The following is a 23037-nucleotide window of genomic DNA, read 5'->3' as shown; positions in this document are numbered from 1 at the left end:
CTTGAACTCCTATAGAAACTCCTTTCTTCCCTTCACCATTAGAGGGACTGTAGTTTTCACTTATTCTCCTTCTCTCTAGCTCTCAGTTGCTTAAAAGATTTTTTCTGTATGTAACGTAGCCTGTGTACAAACAACTATATATTGTTACTTAAAAAAATCACTTAGAATGAGCATACATGTGCCCATCCAGTTTAAGAAATAGATCATGACCAATATAATTGAATAGGCTTCTGGTAATGGCCTCCCTTTACTCCATCCTGGAGGTAATTGCTATCCTAAATTTTGTGATAATATTTCCTTGTTTTTCTTATGTTTTCTTGTGTGTCTAATTAATATATTGTTTGTATTAATGCAATACTTGTCACAACTCTTTTCTATCCCAGCAGACATCACTCTGGTGTGGTTTGAGAGCTCCTATGCTTACATCTGTCATAGCATTAATCACATTTACTTTCTGTCAGCACCTTAGACTATGAGCTCTTTTTATTTATATTTTATTTCTTTAGTCTTAGAACTTTATCAGTGCCCAGAACATAGTAGGAATTTAATAAATATTAGTTAAACCAATTGATAAAAGAAGAAATTGGAGGCACACCTCTTTGTAGGTTCAGAGTTCCTGTATTTCCATATTAAAACATTTAAATAGATGAACACATTCTTGAAGAAAAAGTTTCAATCACAAGGATTGAAACAAAAGCATGTTCTAGTTAAATTTCTCTTATAATCCCAGTTGTCACTAATTGACTGCCACCTTGGGCCATTTACTTAACCTCTTGGTCCTCTGTTACCTAATCTATAAAGTGAGGTTGGACCAAAGGATCTCCAAGGTCCTTTCCAGCTGTGAAATTCTATGATTGTCATCAATGATTGTATAAATAAAAAATTCAATTAACAAGGAAATCTTAATCCCTAAGCATTATCACTAAATTGAGATTTTACTTTTTCAAAGAGCAATTATTTTATATACACAGTAGGAAATGAAAGTGTTCACATATCTTCCTTTCCAGCCGCAATCCAACTTCATAGACAGTCATTTTTACATAATGTGAAGTGTTCTTCCTAGTCAAATATGGAGACTTCTCTTCTTTTGAAAGAGCATCACTGTGAGATCTCTTCTTTGTTTAGCCAGTGAATTCATTACCCAGCTTAGAATAGATATGTCACTTGTCTTACCCTAGTCTAATGAAATATGCTAGGCTTGCCCCCCAAATCTTAAATAGACTCTCTAGACTGTACCTGTTAGGTGACCAGCCTGGTCACCTAAATTTCTTGGATCTTCAGCTACTGACCTTGGCCTCATGCCCTCCTGGACCTTTTCAAACCCATTTCCTCCCACTAGGCCATGTTCATCTTTCTTTATCCTCTGGCCTGTCCTCCCTCCTGCTTCTCTGTCTTCCCTCCTATACCATAGAGAGATATCTGTATAACATTCCCTGCCTAACTGGCCCACACAGGACTTCCCTCCATAAACCTTTCCCTTGAGGGAAACTCTTCACCCACTAAGTTAACTAGTACATGATCAGAATCTGAATATTTAATGATGCACCCACAATAATAAAAATAATCAAAATATGAAAAGTAACATGTGGTCACTGTAAATTTTTAACAGCTTTTATTGTGGTAACAAAGACATACACTAAATTTTACATATACAAAATGTACATTTTGTAAGTTTCATTCCCTAAACTAATCTCATAACCTTTTGTAATTCCAGTTTTGCACCCTTTTCACACTCCTCTCACTCTCTCCCTCCCAGTTTTCACATGCCACTCATCTGCTTTCTCTATAGATTATCTTGAATCTTCTAGAGTTTTATAGAAATGGATTCATAGAATGTACATAGTTTTTGTCTGGTTTCTTTCACCTCAGCATATTATTTTGAGATTCATCCATATTGTTGAATGTATCAGTAAGTAGTATCATTCCTATCTTTTGCTGAGTAGTATTTTATTGTATGGAATTACCACAATTTGTTTATCTATTGGTCTGTTGATGGACATTTAGGTTGTTTCTAGTTTGGGGATATTACAAATAAAGTTTCTATGAACAGTCGTATTCAGGTCTTTATATGGACATATACTTTTGTTTCTTTTGGGTAGATACTTGGAGTAGTATGGATGGATTATATAGTAGATATTTTAAGAAACTGCCAAGCTGCTTTTCAAAGTGGTTATACCATCTTACCAGCAGAAGTGTTTGAGAGGACTTTGCTGGTGGCACAGTGGTTAGGAGTCTACCTGCCAGTGCAGGGGACACGGGTTTGAGCCCTGCTCTGGGAAGATCCCACATGCCACGGAGCAACTGAGCCCATGCACCACAACTACTGACCCTGCACTCTAGAACCCGCTAGCCACAACTACTGAAGCCTGTGAGCCACAACTACTGAAGCCTGCGTGCCTGGAGCCCGTGCTCCACAACAAGAGAAGCCACTGCAATGAGAAGCCCACGCACCGCAATGAAGAGTATCCCCCGCTCACCGCAACTAGAGAATGCCTGCACACAGCAACGAAGACCCAACACAGCCAAAAGTAAAAAAAAAAAAAAAAAAAAAAAAAAAGTGTATGAAAGTTCCAATTCCTTCACATCTTCCCAATACTTGGTACAGTCAGTTTTTTAAATTATAGCTTTTAATAGATGTGGAATGGTACCTCACTATATGCCTATTATTCAGAGTGTATATAAAACACTCAAACTTCAGTAAGAAAAATGCAAATAATTCAACAGGAACGTGGAAAAGTTTTGAAAAGACACTTCACTAAAGAAGATATACTGATGGCAAATAAGTGCACAAAATGATGCTCAGTATCATTAGACATTAGGGAAATACAAATTATTATAGATATTTTTATTCATATATCAGAGTCCTAGCCTGGAGTGTCTCTGTCACTCCACTTCATCTCTTGTTACCACAGAAAAGAAAATTACAGGAGAGTATCACTATTGACCACAGATACAAAAATCCTCAACAAAATATTAGTAAATTGAATTAAACAATACATTAAAAGGATCATATACCAGGACCAAGTGAGATTTATTCCACGTATGCAAGGATGGTTCAATGTCTGCAAATCAGTCAGTGTGATGCCCCATGCTAACAGATTGAAGAATAAAAATCCAGTGATCATCTCAATAGATGCAGAAAAATCTTTGAGCAAAATTCACCCATCATTTATGATAAAATATTGTCCATAAAGTGAGTATAGAGGGAATATACATCAAAATGATGAAGGCCATATGTGACAAACCTATAGCCAACATCATACTCAACAGTTAAAAGTTTAAAACATTTCCTCTAAGACCAGGAATAAGATAATAATGACCATTCCTACAACTTGTATTCAACATAGTATGGAAGTCCTAGCCACAGCAAACAGACAAGAAAAAGAAAGAAAAGGAATCCAAATTGGAAAAGAAGAAGTAAAACTGTCACTGCTTGCAGATGACATGATACTATATATAGAAAATTCTAAAGACACCACCAAAAAACTATTAGAACTAATAAATTAATTAAGTAAATTGGGAGGATACAAAATTAACATGTAGAAATCTGTTGCATTTTTGTACATTAACAACAAACTATGAGATAAATTTATAATTGCATCAAAAAAAATACCTAGCAATAAATCTAAGAATGTAAAAGACCTGTACTAGGGAAACTATAAGACACTGATGAAAGAAATTGAAGAGGACACAAACAAATGGAAAGATATACTGTGCTCATGGATTGAAAGAATTAGTATTGTTATAAAGACCATACTACCCAAGGCAATCTACAAATTCAGTTCTATAAGAGGTTAATATACAAAATATACAAAGAACTCATATAACTCAATATCAAAAAATTAAACTACCCAATGGAAAAATGGGCCAAGGACCTGAGTAGACACTTTTTGAAAGAAGGCATACAGATGACCAACAGACACATGAAAAGATGCTCAGCATCACTGATAATCAGGGGAGTGCAAATTGAAACCACAATGAGATATTACCTCACTCTTGCTAGAATGGCTATTATCAAATAGACAACAAATATCAAGTGTTGGCAAGGATATGAAGAAAAAGGAACTCTTGTGCACTGTTGGTGGGAATGTAAATTGGTGTAGCCCCTATGGAAAACAGTGTGGAGATTCCTCAAAAAATTAGAACTACAATAAGATGCAGAAATTCCACTACTGGGTTTTTTTTTTTTTTTTCTGAAATCAACAAAAACACTAATTCAAAAAGATATATGCACCCTTATGTTCGTTGCAGCATTATTTACAATTTCCTTGGTATGAGAGCAACTCAAGTGTTCTTCAGTAGGTTAAAAGATAAAGAAGATGTGACACACACACACGCACACAGTCACACACACAATGGAATATTACTGAGCTGTAAAAAAGAATGAAATCTTGCTTTTTGAGACATCATGGATGAACCTAGATGGTATTATCCTAAGCAAAATAAGTCAGACAGAGAAAGACAAACACCCTATGACTTCACTTTTATGTAGAATCTAAAAAAACAAATGAACAAACATAAAACAGAAACAGAGTCACAGATACAGAGAACAAACAGTGGTTGCCAGAGGAAAGGGGCACAGATAATTGAGTGAAATAGATGATGGAGATCAAGAGGTGAAAACTTTAAATTACCAAATGAGTCTCAGGAGTGAAATGTACAGAGTGGGAAATATAGTCAATAATAATATAATAGCTTTGTATGGTGACACGTGGACACTAGACATCATATTGATCATTTTGTGATGTATAGAAATATTGAATCACTATGTTGTGCGCCAGGAACTTACATGGTGTTGTAGATCAATCATACTTAAAAAAAAAAAAAAAAAAAACCCAAACAGACAACCTCATATAAAAGGAGATCAGATTTGTGGTTACCAAAGTGGGGTTAGGTGGAGGGGCAATTGGATGACAGGGATCAAAAGGTACAAATTTTTGGGCTTCCCTGGTGGCGCAGTGGTTGAGAGTCTGCCTGCCGATGCAGGGGACACGGGTTCGTGCCCCAGTCCGGGAGGATCCCACATGCCGCGGAGCGGCTGGGCCCACGAGCCATGGCCACTGAGCCTGCGCGTCTGGAGCCTGTGCTCCACAGCGGGAGAGGCCACAACGGTGAGAGGCCCGCGTACTGCAAAAAAAAAAAAAAAAAAAAGAAAGAGGTACAAATTTTTGGTTAAAAAATAAGTACTAGGGATATAATGTACAAAATGATTAATATAATTGACACTGCTGTATGTTATATATGACAGTTGTTAAGAGAGGAAATCCTAGGAGTTCTCATCACAAGGAAATTGTTTTTCTCTAATTTTATATCTATATAAGATGGTTGATGTTCACTAAACTTATTGTAATCATTTCCTAATGTATGTAAGTCAAATCATTATGCTTTACACCTTAAACTTGTACGGTACTGTATGTCAATTATATCTCAATAAAATAGGTAAAAAAAAGAATCAACATGAAATACAATTTACAAAACTTCCTACTATTCTTCTATCTGGTAGAACATAGTTAATATCATATCCCATATGCAAATTAATCCTGTTTTTACTCTAATGCAGTGTAGAAGAATTTAGTGCATAAATATTTGTGTTTCAGGGTATATCCTTGTTATGGATTACCAAGTATGAAATTACTGGCTATATCATTATACTTTCAAACTTGGTACTATGTACGTAATTTAACCTTGTAAAACTAACTTTTAAAAAAATGTTTGCAAATCTAGTTGTTGAAAAATTGATTTTTTTTTTTTTTTTTTTTTGCGGTACACAGGCCTCTCACTGTTGTGGCCTCTCCCATTGCGGAGCACAGGCTCCGGACGCGCAGGCTCAGTGGCCCTGGCTCACGGGCCTAGCCGCTCTGCGGTATGTGGGATCCTCCCAGACTGGGGCACGATCCTGTGTCCCCTGCATTGGCAGGCAGACTGTCAACCACTGCGCCACCAAGGAAGCCTGAAAAATTGATTTTTATTTTAAGTAAAATATATTTCATTACTTTTGACATTCAGCCTTTTAAAAATATATTTATTACATAAAATTCCTTTTTCATGAATTCTCATCCTTTTTTCATTTATGTATTGTCTCAAATTTTTCCTTAATTGATTGATTAAACTCTATGTATTAAACTCACTAACCCTTTCTCTATTGCAAATATTTCTTCAGTTTATCTTTTAATGTTTACAATACTTTCAACATTCAGTTTTATATTTTTATTTTGCCAATATATTAACTGATAAAGGATACTTCATGATTACTTCCAATGACTTTAAAAGTAGAAAGTTTTGGGCTTCCCTGGTGGCGCAGTGGTTGCGAGTCTGCCTGCCGATGCAGGGGACATGGGTTCGTGCCCCATTCCAGGAAAATCCCACATGCCGCGGAGCGGCTAGGCCCGTGAGCCATGGCCGCTGAGTCTGCACGTCTGGAGCCTGTGCTCTGCAATGGGAGAGGCCACAACAGTGAGAGGCCTGTGTACCAAAAAAAATAAAAATAAAAAAAATTAAAGTAGAAAGTTTTAATATTTTCTGTTTTTTATGGCTTGATATTTAATTTTTTAATTTATACTATATTTTTGCATGTATTATAAAGATAGAATCTTAGCTGATATTTTTTAAATTAGCTGACCATTTGTTCAAGATAATTGGCCAATTAATCTATTCTTTCCTCATTGTTTTCCATATCATATATTCCTTTATGTAAACTAATTTCTTTGTGTAAATTTCCTCCCCAAAATTGTTTGATTTCTGCTGTCTGTTCATGAACATTATAATTATTTTTTTTAATTAGGATAAGATCTCTTCAGAGTTTTTATTAAAATTGTATTTTAAGTTTACTGAAGTTTGGAAACAATTAGATATCTATATAATTTGTATTTTGATCCAGAAATAGTGCATGACTTTTAATGTATTTATGGCTTTCAGGAATTTTGTAGTTGATTTCATGTAGATCTCATATATTTTTTGTTCATTTTCTTACTTGAGTACCTTATATTTGAATACTAGTATACGTTTTTAAATTATACTTCTAATTATTTAATACTGCTATACAAGAAAACTATGTCATTTTGTTTCTAGCCACCTTATTGAATTTTCGTGTTAATTTAGTAGTTTCTCTTCATTCTTTTGAAATTCCTACCTATACAATCATATTATCCATAAAAATGATAATTTTGTTTTTTTCCCCATATTTTCACTTCTATTATTTAACTTCTATTTTGATAAATTGTATTGGTTAGAACTTCCAAAGGCATGAAAATTATAACATTTTTACTAGAAATTCTATTTTTATCCCTGATTTTATTTGTGTTTTATATTTAGTATGAGTTAGCTATGCTTTAGCTAACTTACTTTATTTTACATTTTAAAGCTAGTAATAAGGTTTACTCAAAATTGCCTAAAATATCAGAATTATTCCTCACTTGACCAGATAGTGATTCTCTAAATACTATATGAGGATAATAATAATAATTATAGCATTTCAAAATGTCAAATATGCTCCCCAGATTGCCATTTCCTTCAGAAATTGATTCGTTATTTCTAATCAAAACTGTAAGATGGTTAGATAAAGCACTTGATGGATAATTTCAGTTTAAAAAATATTGATTTCCTCTCTATTAGAGTTATGAGCACCTACTCTGCCCTACAACTCTTTTTTTTAAAATTTAATTTATTTTTTATTTTTGGCTGTGTTGGGTCTTCGTTGCTGCGTGGGGCTTTTCTCTAGTTGTGGCAGCAGGGCCACTCTTTGTTGCGGTGTGCGGGCTTCTCATTGCAGTGGCCTATCTTGTGCAGCATGGGCTCCAGGCACATGGGCTTCAGTAGTTGTGGCTCACGGGCTCTAGAGTGCAGGCTCAGTAGTTGTGGCGCATAGGCTTAGCTGCTCCGCGGCATGTGGGATCTTCCCGAACCTGGGCTCGAACCCGTATCCTCTGCATTGGCAGGTGGATTCTTTTTGTTTTTATTTATTTTTTTTTGCTTTATAACAAATTTAATCAGTTATACATATACATATGTTCCCATATCCCCTCCCTTTTGCGTCTCCCTCCCACCTTCCCTATCCCACCCTTCCAGGTGGTCACAAAGCACTGAGCTGATCTCCCTGTGCTATGTGGCTGCTTCCCACTAGCTATCTACCTTACGTTTGGTAGTGTATATATGTCCATGCCATTCTTTCGCTTTGTCACAGCTTACCCTTCCCCCTCCCCATATCCTCAAGTCCATTCTATAGTAGGTCTGTGTCTTTATTCCTGTCTTACCCCTATGTTCTTCATGACATTTTTTTTCTTAAATTCCATATATATGTGTCAGCATACAGTATTTGTCTTTCTCTTTCTGACTTACTTCACTCTGTATGACAGACTCTAGGTCCATCCACCTCATTACAAATAGCTCAATTTCGTTTCCTTTTATGGCTGAGTAATATTCCATTGTATATATGTGCCACATCTTCTTTATCCATTCATCCGATGATGGACACTTAGGTTGTTTCCATCTCCAGGCTATTGTAAATAGGGCTGCTATGAACATTTTGGTACATGACTGTTTTTGAATTATGGTTTTCTCAGGGTATATGCCCAGTAGTGGGATTGCTGGGTCATATGGTAGTTCTATTTGTAGTTTTTTTTTTTTTTTTTTAGCGGTACGCGGGCCTCCCACTGCTGTGGCCTCTCCCGTTGCGGAGCACAGGCTCCGGACGCGCAGGCTCACCGGCCATGGTTCACGGGCCCAGCCGCTCCGCGGCACGTGGGATCTTCCCGGACCAGGGCATGAACCCGTGTCCCCTGCATTGGCAGGCGAACTCCCAACCACTGCGCCACCAGGGAAGCCCTATTTGTAGTTTTTTAAGGAACCTCCATACCATTCTCCATAGTGGCTGTACCAATTCACATTCCCACCAGCAGTGCAAGAGTGTTCCCTTTTTTCCACACCCTCTCCAGCATTTATTGTTTCTAGATTTTTTGATGATGGCCATTCTGACTGGTGTGAGATGATATCTCATTGTAGTTTTGATTTGCATTTCTCTAATCAGTAAAGATGTTGAGCATCCTTTCATGTGTTTGTTGGCAGTCTGTATATCTTCTGTGGAGAAATGTCTGTTTAGGTCTTCTGCCCATTTTTGGATTGGGTTGTTTGTTTTTTTGTTGTTGAGCTGCATGAGCTGCTTATAAATTTTGGAGATTAATCCTTTGTCAGTTGCTTCATTTGCAAATATTTTCTCCCATTCTGAGGGTTGTCTTTTGGTCTTGTTTATGGTTTCCTTTGCTGTGCAAAAGCTTTTAAGTTTCATTAGGTCCCATGTGTTTATTTTTGTCTTTATTTCCATTTCTCTAGGAGGTGGGTCAAAAAGGATCTTGCTGTGATTTATGTCATAGAGTGTTCTACCTATGTTTTCCTCTAAGAGTTTGATAGTGTCTGGCCTTACATTTAGGTCTTTAATCCATTTTGAGCTTATTTTTGTGTGTGGTGTTAGGGAGTGATCTAATCTCATACTTTTAAATGTCCCTCTCCAGTTTTACCAGCACCACTTATTGAAGAGACTGTCCTTTCTCCACTGTACATTCCTGCCTCCTTTATCAAAGATAAGGTGACCATATGTGCATGGGTTTATCTCTGGGCTTTCTATCCTGTTCCATTGATCTGTCTTTCTGTTTTTGTGCCAGTACCATACTGTCTTCACTGCTATAGCTTTGTAGTATAGTCTGAAGTCAGGGAGCCCGATTCCTCCAGCTCCATTTTTCGTTCTCAAGATTGCTTTGGCTATTCGTGGTCTTTTGTGTTTCCATACAAATGGTGAAATTTTTTGTTCTAGTTCTGTGAAAAATGCCAGTGGTAGTTTGATAGGGATTGCATTGAATCTGTAGATTGCTTTGGGTAGTAGTCATTTTCACAATGTTGATTCTTCCAATCCAAGAACATGATACATCTCTCCATCTATTTGTATCATCTTTAATTTCTTTCATCAGTGTCTTATAATTTTCTGCATACAGGTCTTTTGTCTCCTTAGGTAGGTTTATTCCTAGATATCTTATTCTTTTTGTTGCAATGGTAAATGGGAGTGTTTCCTTGATTTCACTTTCAGATTTTTCATCATTAGTATATAGGAATGCCAGAGATTTCTGTGCATTAATTTTGTATCCTGCTACTTTACCAAATTCATTGATTAGCTCTAGTAGTTTTCTGGTAGCATCTTTAGGATTCTCTATGTATAGTATCATGTCATCTGCAAACAGTGACAGCTTTACTTCTTCTTTTCCAATTTGGATTCCTTTTATTTCCTTTTCTTCTCTGATTGCTGTGGCTAAAACTTCCAAAACTATGTTGAATAAGAGTGGTGAAAGTGGGCAACCTTGTCTTGTTCCTGATCTTAGTGGAAATGGTTTCAGTTTTTCACCATTGAGGACGATGCTGGCTGTGGGTTTGTCATATATGACCTTTATCATGTTGAGGAAAGTTCCCTCTATGCCTACTTACTGCAGGGTTTTTATCATAAATGGGTGTTGAATTTTGTCGAAAGCTTTCTCTGCATCTATTGAGATTATCATATGGTTTTTCTCCTTCAATTTGTTAATATGGTGTATCCCGTTGATTGATTTGTGTATATTGAAGAATCCTTGCATTCCTGGAATAAACCCCACTTGATCATGGTGTATGATCCTTTTAATGTGCTGTTGGATTCTGTTTGCTAGTTTTTTTTTTTGTTTTTTTTTGCAGTACGCGGGCCTCTCACCGCTGCGGCCTCTGCCGTTGCGGAGAGAGCACAGGCTCCAGACGCGCAGGCTCAGCGGCCATGGCTCACGGGCCCAGCTGCTCCGCGGCATGTGGGATCCTCCCCGGACCGGGACATGAACCCACGTCCCCTGCACCGGCAGGCGGACTCTCAACCATTGCGCCACCAGGGAAGCCCCTGTTTGCTAGTATTTTGTTGAGGATTTTTGCATCTATGTTTATCAGTGATATTGGCCTGTAGTTTTCTTTCTTTGTGACATCCTTGCCTGGTTTTGGTATCAAGGTGATGGTGGCCTCGTAGAATGAGTTTGGGAGTGTTCCTCCCTCTGCTATATTTTGGAAGAGTTTGAGAAGGATAGGTGTTAGCTCTTCCTTAAATGCTTCATAGAATTCGCCTGTGAAGCCATCTGGTTCTGGGCTTTTGTTTGTTGGAAGATTTTTTATCACAGTTTCAATTTCAGTGCTTGTGATTGGTCTGTTCATATTTTCTATTTCTTCCTGATTCAGTCTTGGCAGGTTGTGCATTTCTAAGAATTTGTCCATTTCTTCCAGGTTGTCCATTTTATTGACATAGAGTTGCTTGTAGTAATCTCTCATGATCTTTTGTATTTCTGCAGTGTCAGTTGTTACTTCTCCTTTTTCATTTCTAATTCTATTGATTTGAGTCTTCTCCCTTTTTTTCTTGATGAGTCTGGCTAATGGTTTATCAATTTTGTTTATCTTCTCAAAGAACCAGCTTTTAGTTTTATTGATCTTTGCTATCGTTTCCTTCATTTCTTTTTCATTTATTTCTGATCTGATTTTTATGATTACTTTCCTTCTGCTAACTTTGGGTGTTTTTGTTCTTCTTTCTCTAATTGCTTTAGGTGCAAGTTTAGGTTGTTTATTCGAGATGTTTCCTGTTTCTTAAGGTAGGATTGTATTGCTATAAAATTCCCTCTTAAAACTGCTTTTGCTGCATCCCATAGGTTTTGGGTCATCGTGTCTCCATTGTCATTTGTTTCTAGGTATTTTTTAATTTCCTTTTTGATTTCTTCAGTGATCACTTCGTTATTAAGTAGTGTATTGTTTAGCCTCCATGTGTTTGTATTTTTTACAGCTCTTTTCCTGTAATTGATATCTAGTCTCATAGCATTGTGGTCAGGAAAGATACTTGATACAATTTCAATTTTCTTAAATTTACCAAGGCTTGATTTGTGATCCAAGATATGATCTATCCTGGAGAATGTTCCATGAGCACTTGAGAAAAATGTGTATTCTGTTGTTTTTGGATGGAATGTCCTATAAATATCAATTAAGTCCATCTTGTTTAATGTATCATTTAAAGCTTGTGTTTCCTTATTTATTTTCATTTTGCATGATCTGTCCATTGGTGAAAGTGGGGTGTTAAAGTCCCCTACTATGATTTTGTTACTGTCGATTTCTCCTTTTATGGCTGTTAGTATTTGCCTTATGTATTGACGTGCTCCTATGTCAGGTGCATAAATATTTTCAATTGTTATATCTTCTTCTTGGATCGATCCCTTGATCATTATGTAGTGTCCTTCTTTGTCTCTTCTAGTAGTCTTTATTTTAAAGTCTATTTTGTCTGATATGAGAATTGCTACTCCAGCTTTCTTTTGGTTTCCATTTGCATGGAATATCTTTTTCCATCCCCTTACTTTCAGTCTGTATGTGTCTCTAGGTCTGAAGTGGGTCTCTTGTAGACAGCATATATATGGGTCTTGTTTTTGTATCCATTCAGCCAATCTGTGTCTGGTGGGAGCATTTAGCCCATTTACATTTAAGGTATTTATTGATATGTATGTTCCTATTCCCATTTTCTTAATTGTTTTGGGTTCGTTATTGTACGTCTTTTCCTTCTGTTGTGTTTCTTGCCTAGAGAAGTTCCTTTAGCATTTGTTGTAAAGCTGGTTTGGTGGTGCTGAACTCTCTCAGCTTTTGCTTGTCTGTAAAGGTTTTAATTTCTCCATCAAATCTGAATGAGATCCTTGCTGGGTAGAGTAATCCTGGTTGCAGGTTTTTCTCCTTCATCACTTTAATTATGTCCTGCCACTCCCTTCTGGCTTGTAGAGTTTCTGCTGAGAGATCAGCTGTTATCCTGATGGGGATTCCCTTGTGTGTTATTTGTTGTTTTTCCCTTGCTGCTTTTAATATGATTTCTTTGTGTTTAATTTTTGACAGTTTCATTAATATCTGTCTTGGCATATTTCTCCTTGGATTTATTCTGTATGGGACTCTCTGTGCCTCCTGGACTTGATTAACTATTTCCTTTCCCATATTAGGGAAGTTTTCAACTATAATCTCTTCAAATATTTTCTCAGTCCCTTTCTTTTTCTCTTCTTCTTCTGGAACCCCTATAATTCGAATGTTGGTGCATTTAATGTTGTCCCACAGGTCTCTGAGACTGTCCTCTGTTCTTTTCATTCTTTTTTCTTTATTTTGCTCTGCAGCAGTTATTTCCACTATTTTATCTTCCACCTCACTTATCCGTTCTTCTGCCTCAGTTATTCTGCTATTGATCCCATCTAGAATATTTTTCATTTCATTTATTGTGTTTTTAATCGATGCTTGATTCATCTTTAGTTCTTCTAGGTCCTTGTTAACTGTTTCTTGCATTTTGTCTATTCTATTTCCAAGATTATGGATCTTGGAAATAGAATCTTGGATCATCTTTACTATCATTATTCTGAATTCTTTTTCAGGTAGACTGCCTATTACCTCTTCATTTGTTAGGTCTGGTGGGTTTTTATCTTGCTCCTCCTCCTGTCTTCTCATTTTGCTTATCTTACTGTGTTTGGGGTCTCCTTTTTGCAGGCTGCAGGTTCGTAGTTCCCGTTGTTTTTGGTGTCTGTCCCCAGTGGCTAAGGTTGGTTTAGTGGGTTGTGTAGGCTTCCTGGTGGAGGGGACTAGTGCCTGTGTTCTGGTGGATGAGGCTGGATCTTGTCTTTCTGGTGGGCAGGTCCACGTCTGGTGGTGTGTTTTGGGGTGTCTGCGGACTTTTTATGATTTTAGGCAGCCTCTCTGCTAATGTGGCGTTGTGTTCCTGTCTTGCTAGTTGTTTGGCATAGGGTGTCCAGCACTGTAGCTTGCTGGTTTTTGAGTGAAGCTGGGTGCTGGTGTTGAGATGGAGATCTCTGGAAGATTTTCGCCATTTGATATTATGTGGAGCTGGGAGGTCTCTTGTGGACCAGTGTCCTGAAGTTGGCTCTCCCACCTCAGAGGCACAGCACTGACTCCTGGCTCCTCAATTTGGGATGATTTGTTGTCTATTCATGTATTCCACAGATGCAGGGTACATCTAGTTGATTGTGGAGCTTTAATCCGCTGCTTCTGAGGCTGCTGGGAGAGATTTCCCTTTCTCTTCTTTGTTCTCACAGCTCCCGGGTCTCAGCTTTGGATCTGGCCCCGCCTCTGCGTGTAGGTCGCTGGAGGGCGTCTGTTCTTTGCTCAGACAGGACAGGGTTAAAGGAGCAGCTGCTTCGGGGACTCTGGCTCACTCAGGCCGCGGGGGAAGGAGGGGCACGGAGTGCGGGGCGAGCCTGCAGCGGCAGAGGCCGGCGTGACATTGCACCAGCCCGAGGCGTGCCGTGCGTTCTCCCAGGGAAGCTGTCCCTGGATCCCGGGACCCCGGCAGTGACGGGCTGCACAGGCTCCCGTAAGGGCGGTGTGGACAGTGACCTGCGCTCACACACAGGCCTCTTGGCTGCGGCAGCAGCAGCCCCAGCGTCCCACGCCCGTCTCTGGGTTCCGCGCTTTCAGCCGCGACTCTCTCCCGTCTGTGGAGCTCCTTTAAGCAGCGCTCTTAATCCCCTCTCCTCGCGCACCAGGAAACCAAGAGGGAAGCAAAAGTCTCTTGCCTTTTTGGCAGCTCCAGAGTTTTCCCGGACTCCCTCCCAGCTAGCTGTGGCTCATTAGCCCCCTTCAGGCTGAGTTCTCGCCGGCAGCCCCAGTCCTCTCCCTGCGCTCTGACCGAAGCCCGAGCCTCAGCTTCCAGCGCCACCCGCCCTGGCGGGTGAGCAGACAAGCCTCTCGGGCTGGTGAGTGCTGGTTGGCACCGATCCTCTGTGCGGGAATCTCTCTGCTTTGCCCTACCCAGGTACGTGGGGAGTTTCTTGCCTTTTGGGAGGTCTGGGGTCTTCTGCCAGCGTTCAGTAGGTGTTCTGTAGGAGTTGTTCCACGTGTAGCTGTATTTCTGGTGTATCTGTGGGGAGGAAGGTGATCTCCCCGTCTTGGCAGGTGGATTCTTAACCACTGCACCACCAGGGAAGCCCCCTACAACTCTTATATAAGGTGTTTGAGAATAAGAAACATGTCTCAACCTTTGAGTATATCACCTTTGGCAAGTCATTTCACCTGTCTGTATCAGTATGTCATTGAATAGCACATACCTGTTTATTTAAAGAATGTGTGGGAAATTTGGCTGGCAGTCAGTACCTTTGTGAATTTGAGCAAACTACTTCATTTTCCCCAGTTTTCTTACCTCATTTGTTTATAAAGGTTTTAAGATAGGTTATCTGTACTATCTTTTTCACTCAAACATCCTGTCACTTTATAGCAAATTCTGTTAGAAATCAGATATACATATGTGGAAATATATATAATAAACTCAAGAGTCAATGCAGTACAGTGGAAATACCAGAGGTTTTGGCTCAGATTATTGTATTTCAAGACTTTGGTGCTACCTTACTATCTGTGTGACATTAGGTAAATTACTTTACAACTCCGAGTTTCATTGGTGTCAGTAGGAAATACTAAAATTCATTATCTGTCATGGTTGTGATGAGAACTAGGTAACAGAGTCTTGTAATCTGTATCTTTTGGAGTACTAACAGGAAACAGATGGCACACTTGAAATAGGTTAATTCTAGAATGATTTATTTACAGAGATACTAATTATAAAAGTGTGGGTGTATGGTAATCACAAAGACTGTTGCAGTAATCTTGGGTATATTAGCAAACAAACTATTACCACACTTAGGCCCAGGAGGAGTAAGGGAGGAAGAAGTTTGGGGAGCCTGAGAGATACAGTCATGTATAATCTTGTCCTAGAGAGAAGCAGTGACCATTTGTGGATGAACACAGTCTAAGACAGAAATAACCTCATTAAAAAAGGTATAAAGTTGGTTCACTGACTAATCTAATCTGGGCTCCAATAGGAACTGCATTGGTCTAGGTATCTTCATATAAACATATCCAGAGAAGTCTCTTCATACTGAAACTTAATGACAGTAGCAACTTTGTCTAGAGTAACTGAGCCCATAAGCCAAAGGAAAGTGTTATGCAATTTACAGTGTGGTAAGGTAAGATCTATAATAAGCATAACAGAGGTTCTGACTTTTCCAAATTCCCCTCCCATAAGACTTGTAATATTCATTCAACAATGTGATATGGTCCAATCTGGGTTCTGATCTTTCTCAAGTTTCTCTTGCCCAAATCTGCCTGACCTATAGATTCAGGTTCCTTAATGTAATAGTCTCAGTCTTTTTCTGTTTTTCTTCCTCAATGTATAATCTTTAAGTACTGGATTTTTATCAATTGATTTCTACAGAAAGCTGTGCTTCACTTTAATATGTTTTGGAAACTGCTGTCTAGGAGTAGTTTCCAGCTGTTCTCTGCCCTTCTATTCTAAGACCTTTGTGTCTGCTGGCAGCTGCTTTCTCTTCGTAGAATTGCTGTTTTCTTCTTTACTTTGGTGACGCAAGAGGGGTTTTTAAGCCCCTTGTTTTTAAGAGTTACTTCCTGCTTGGAGTCAGAACTGGTTCTCCTGTTGCAGGAAAATGTGGATGTCATGACACTTCCTTGGGTAGCAGTAGCTGAAAGCACTTATCTTTAATTACTTTATGCCCTACCTGTCAAGAAATTAACAAGGGAGGATCGTATGATGAAAATTTCAACCATGGCCTCTTGTTGGTTTGTCCATGTTCTAGCCATGCCATTTGGAAAAGTTATGTAAATTTTTTCTCTCATTTATTGATACAAAAATGAAATAATACACTGTTACACTTATTTTTATGAGGCTCAAAGGTAATAATGTATGTGGTGCGATTTTCAAACTATAAAGTGGAAGGGATTATTACTATCCGGAAAAATGCATATTCTTGAGCCTTTGGAAACAACACAGTATGCTATGTAAATTAGTATAGACTTTGTCTTCATATTTTCCCACTTGACTAGCCAAATGAAAAAGGCATTTATTTCTCATGGAAATCTCAGGAGATATTAACCAATCTTCCTTGAGTGTATTTAATATAATTCTAAGAATTAATAGGCAGCATTGGAGTAATCACAAATACAAGTCTGCACAAATCAAATCATAATCATGTTCATTTTACACTGATAAAGTTTCCAGGAGTAAAGTGTGTACCCTTGCTATTCATGACTTACTTGAATAGTTTTCAAGCCCTCATATAATTTTTCCTTGAGTTATAAAGTTTCAAAATTATGTTGACTTGAAAAAGGAAATTGTATGACCTTCATTAAAGGTAATGACTATTATTAGTTTATTAATGCTGGAATTACTCCATACTGTTCATATGAATCAGCCTACTGCATGGTTGTTTGGATCTTTAAATGTTTATGTGAGTTAAAATTTTATTAGGGGATGTTATTTTGCTTATATTTCTTCTTTTGTGAACCAAATCATAATAATTACATTATCATTGCGTAATATTATATCTTCATTATTACTAATTAGATTCTGTACTATTTTTCAATGTGCAGAAGAGGATTTTTAGAAAGGAAAATAAGGATATTAAATCAATACTTCAAAATCCTAACATTTCTTCCACAGTTTTAGAATTTTAAAGTAATTATCTCACTTTATTTTCTCTATTTCAGTCAGAACACTTAAATATATTTGTGACTATTTGCACATTTTCCCACAGTTGTCACATATTTTTGTTGTTTTATTGCTGCCATCTGCTTTTTTGAAGTATTTAATGACATTCATTGAGTGTTCACGAAATGTCTGGTAGTTGACACCAGGTGGTGTACAGAGTCACAAAAGGTAATTTCTCTTGTGGATATCACCTTCCAAAAAAGAGAGCAGATGTAAATGCATACCCAAATAACTGAACAAGACACTCTTGTATGGTAATAAGTTCTGTAATAAGAAAACTGGAATTTGGGATCGGTGGGGGGGCTAGTATAGAAACAGGAGGGAGAGCTGCTTTATATGAGATGGCCACGGAAGATCTCTTTCAGGAGGTAACCTTTGAGCTGGGACCTTAATTGTTAGAAAGGACCAGGTTTTTGAAGAACTAGAACAAGGATATTTTAAGCAGAATATGTAAAGTCCCTGATGAGAGAGTGAGCTTGGCAAGGAAGGTCCGTTTGGTTGGAGTGTGGTGAATGGTTAGACAAGCAGGGAGAGGCCAAATCCAGCCATGTGTTGTGGGCTAAGACAATAAATTTAAATTGTATTCTAATTGCAATGGGAAGACATTGGAGAGATTTCATCAGAGGAGTGGCATGGATTGATTTACATTTTTGGAAGTTTGCCCGACTAGCATGTAGAAAATGAGCCACGTGTAAACCCATGATGGAAACTGGGAAATGAGTTAGGAGGCTGTTGCAGTATTCCTGTTGAGAGAAGACGGTAATGAACAAGGTGGTTAGTGTTCAATGAATATGGTCAGATTTGGCATATACGTGAGAAGTACAGGCACGAGGTCTTTCTGGTGGGTTGGATGTGAGAGGTGACCAAAGAGAGGAATTAATTTTGCCTTTTATACTTTATATTGCCCAGGTGTGCTCATCTAGGAACCATTGACCATGAATGAGGAAATCTAAAAGGAGAAGTGGCTTGGGGGTAAGGTAAGTTTGACGCCGAGGTTGAGTGAAGATTTCTGTTTTGAACTTATTGATTTTGAGATGCATATTGGGCAAGCAAGTAGAGATGCTGAGTAGCCATTTAGGTAGAATATGGATTATGCATCCTAATGGAAGAGACCAAGTTTGTTCAATTAATGATTAGAGAATTAATATTCAGAATAGTCAAATTTATTCTTCCATAAGAATATAACCATTTTTAAGCTTTTAAAAAATGTATTTTATTGAAGTATAGTTGATTTACAATGTTGTATTAATTTCTGCTGTAAAGCAAAATGATTGAGTTATACATACATATGTATATATTCTTTTTCATATTCTTTTCCATTATGGTTTATCACAGGATGTTGATGATAGTTCCCTGTGCTATACAGTAGGACCTCGTTGTTTATCCATCCTATATGTAATAGTTTGCATCTGCTAGTTCCGAAACTCACAATCTATCCCTCCCACACACACACCCTCCCTTGGAAGGTAACCACAAGTCTGTTCTCTATGTCTGTGAGTCTGCTTCTGTTTCCTAGGTAAGTTCATTTGTGTCATGTGTTAGATTCCACATTTAAGTGATATCATATGGCAAATGTCTTTCTCTTTCTGACTTCATTTAGTGTGATATTCTCTAGGTCCATCCATGTTGGTGCAAATGGCATTATTTCATTCTTTTCTGTGGCTGAGTAGTATTCCATTGTGTGTGTGTATATATATATATGCGTGTGTGTGTGTATGTATACACACACACACACACACACACACAACTTATCTGTTCATGGATATTTAGTTTGATTCTGTGCCTTGGCTATTGTAAATAATGCTGTTATGAACATAGGGGTGCATGTGTCTTTTCGAATTATAGTTTTGTCTTGATATATGCCCAGGAGTGGGATTGCTGGATCATATGGAAACTCTGTTTTTAGTTTTTTTGAGGAGCCTCCATACTGTTTTCCATAGTGGCTGTACCAATTTACAGTCCCACCAACGGTGTAGGGGGGTTCTCTTTTCTCCACACTCTCTCCAGCATTTATTATTTGTAGACGTTTTAATGATGGCCATTCTGACCCATGTGAGGTGATACCTCATTGTAGTTTTGATTTGCATTTCTCTAATAATTAGTGATAATGAGCATCTTTTCATGTGCCTATTGGCCATCTGTATGTCTTCTTTGGAGAAATGTCTCTTTAGATCTTCCACCCATTTTTTGATAGGATTGTTTGTTTTTTTGTTATTGAGTTGTATGAGCTGTATGTGTATTTTGTAAATTAAGCACTTGTCAGCCACATCATTTGCAAATATTTTCTCCCAGTCCATCGGTTGTCTTTTTATTTTTTTATGGTTTCCTTTGTTGTGCAAAAGCTTATAAGTTTCATTAGTTTCCATTTGTTTATTTTTGCTTTTATTTCTATTGCCTTGGTGGACTGACCTAAGAAAACATTTGTACAATTTATGTCAGATGGTATTTTGCCTATGTTCTCTTCTAGGAGTTTTATGGTGTCATGCCTTATATTTTAGTCTTTAAGCCATTTTTTTTTTTTTTTTTTTGCGGTACGCGGGCCTCTCACTGTTGCGGCCTCTCCCGTTGCAGAGCACAGGCTCCGGACGCACAGGCTCAGCAGCCATGGCTCATGGGCCCAGCCGCTCCGTGGCATGTGGGATCTTCCCGGACCAGGGCACGAACCCATGTCCCCTGCATCGGCAGGCGGACTCTCAACCACTGCGCCACCAGGGAAGCCCCTTTTAAGCCATTTTAAGTTTATTTTTGTGTTGGTGTGAGGGGATGTTCTGACTTTATTGATTTACACGTGGCTGTCCAACTTTCCCAGCACCACTTGCTGAAGAGGCTGTCTTTTCCCCATTGTATATTTTTGTCTCATTTGTCAAAAATTAATTGACTGTAGGTGTGTGGGTTTATTTCTGGGCTCTCTATTCTGTTTCATTGATCCATATATCTGTTTTTGTGCCCTGCTGTTTTGATTACTGTACCTTTGTAGTATTGTCTGAAGTCTGGGAGGGCTATGCCTCCTACTTTGTCCTTTTTCCTCAGGATTACTTTGGCAACTCTCAGTCTTTTATGGTTCCATATAAATTTTAGGATTATTTGTTCTAGTTCTGTGAAAAATGTCATGGGTAATTTGATAGGGATCACATTAAATCTGTATATTGCTTTGGGTAGTATGGCCATTTTAACAATATCTTCAAATCCAAGAGCATAGGATATCATTCCATTTCTTTGAATCATCTTCAGTTTCCTTTATTAATGTTTTATAGTTCTCAGCATATAAGTCTTTCACCTCCTTGGTCAGGTTTATTCCTACGTATTTTATTTTTTGATGTGATTTTAAAAGGGATTTTTTTTTAACATTTCCTGTCTGATATTTGTTAATGTAAAGAAATGCAACTGATTTCTTTATGTTAATATTGTATCCTGCTACCTTGCTGAATTTGTTTATCAGTTCTAGTAGTTTTTGTGTGGAGTCTTTAGGGTTTTCTATATATATAGTATCATGTCATCTGCATATAAACACTATTTCCTCCTCCTTACCAACTTGGGTATACTTTATTTCTTTTTCTTGTCTGACTGCTGTGGCTAGGACTTCCAATACTATGTTTAATAGAAGAGGTGAGAGTGGGCATCCTTGTCTTGTTCTAGGTTTTAGCAGGAAGGTTTTCAGCTTTTCACCATTGAGTATTATATTGGCGGTGGTTTTGTCATAAATAGCTTTTATTATGTTGAGATATGTTCCCTATATACCCACTTTCATAAATGTTTTTTATCATGAATGGATATTGACTTTTATCAAATCCTTTTCCTGCATCTATTGAGATGATCATGTTGTTTTTGTCTTTTCTTTTGTTGATATGGTGTATCACATTGATTTATGTATGTTGAACCATCCTTGTGACACTGGGATGAATCCAGTTTGGTCATGATGTATGATCTTTTGTATGTGTTTTTGGATTCAGTTTGCTAATATTTTATTGAGAATTTTTGCATTTATATTTATCAAAGATATTGGCCTGTAATTTTCTTTTTTGGTAGTGTCTTTATCTGGTTTTGGTATCAGTGTGATGGTGACTTCATAGAATATCTTTGGGAGTGTTCCCTCCTCTTCAATCTTTTGGAAGAGTTTGAGAAGGATTGGTAAAAGTTCTTCTTTGTATGTTTAGTAGAATTTGCCTGAGAAGCCATCTGGTCCTGGACTTTTGTTTGTAAGGAGTTCTTTAAATTACAGATTCTATTTCACTTCTAGTGATCGGTCTGTTCAAATTATATCTTCTTGATTCAGTTTTGGTGGGCTGTATGTTTCTAGAAACTTGTCCATTTCTTCTAGGTTGTCCAGTTTGTTGGCATATAGTTGTTCATAGTATCGTCTTAGGGTTTTTTGTATTTCTGCAGTATTGGTTGTGATTTCTCCTCTTTCAGTTTTTGTTTTGTTTACTTGGGTCCTCTTTCTTTTCTTCTTTGTGAGCCTGGCCAGAGGTTTGTCAATTTTGTTTACCCTTTCAAAGAACCAGTGCTTGGTTTTACTGACTTTTTTCCATTTTTTAAAAAGTCTCTAGTTTATTTATTTCCTGTATGATGTTTATCATTTCCTTGCTTCTGCTGACTTTAGGTTTTGTTTGTCCTTCTTTTTCTAATTCTTTCAGGTGATAGGTAATGTTGTTTACTTGAGATTTTTCTTGTTTCTTCAAAAAGGCCTGTATCACTATGAACTTCCCTCTAAGAACTGTTTTGCTGTATTCCACAGATTTTGTATGGTTGTATTTTCATTGTCATTTGTCTCAAGGTATTTTTTAAATTTGCTCTTTGATTTCATCATTGACCCATTGGTTTTTTTAGTAGCATGTCATTTATTCTCCATGTAATTGTTTTCTTATTTCTTTTTCTGTGGTTGATTTCTAGTTTCATGCTGTTGTGGTCAGAAAAGATGCTTGAAATAATCTCTTTACTCTTAAATTTGTTGAAGCTTGTTTTGTGCCCTAGTATGTGGTCATTCCTAGAGAATGTTCCATGTGTGCTTGAAAAGAAGGTGTATTCTGGGGGTTTTTTGGTTGTAATGTTCTGAAAATATCAATTAAGTCTAACTGTTCAATTATATCATTTAGGATCTCTGTTGCCTTATTGATTTTCTGTCTAGAAGATCTGTCCATTGGTGTGAGTGGGGTATTAAAGTCTCCTACTATTATTGTATTCCCATCAACTTCTCCCTTTATGTCTGTCAGTATTTGTTCTATGTATTTAGGTGCTCCTATATTGGGTACATATTTGCTGATGAGTGTAATATCTTCTTCTTGTATTGATTCTTTTATCATTACATAGTGTCCTTTATCTTTCTTTATAGCCTTTGTTTTAAAGTCTATTTTTTCTGATATGAATATTGCCATCTGCTTTCTTGTCATTTCCGTTTGCATGAAATATCTTTTTCCATCCTCTCACTTTCAGTCTAAGTGTGTCCTTTGCCCTAAAGTGGGTCTCTTGTAGGCAGCATA

At 37.7% G+C, this 23037-nt stretch overlaps 1 long non-coding RNA gene across 1 annotated transcript in view; it reads left to right on the top strand.

Annotated features, from left to right (window-relative positions):
* LOC309811108 overlaps positions 1 to 18538 on the top strand; it is a 60677-nt gene extending 42139 nt beyond the window's left edge. The window contains exon 3 of the long non-coding RNA XR_014295104.1: positions 18470 to 18538. This is a non-coding gene — a long non-coding RNA (uncharacterized lncRNA). The remainder of the gene's footprint in view (positions 1 to 18469) is intronic.
* The last annotated feature ends 4499 nt before the right edge of the window (positions 18539 to 23037 follow it).

The sequence above is a fragment of the Mesoplodon mirus genome, assembly GCF_964341445.2.
Source record: "Mesoplodon mirus genome assembly, chromosome: 10".
In the NCBI taxonomy this organism is placed as follows: domain Eukaryota; kingdom Metazoa; phylum Chordata; class Mammalia; order Artiodactyla; family Ziphiidae; genus Mesoplodon; species Mesoplodon mirus.
Note: the sequence above shows the minus strand (reverse complement) of the source record. Positions and strands in the feature narration are given on the sequence as shown.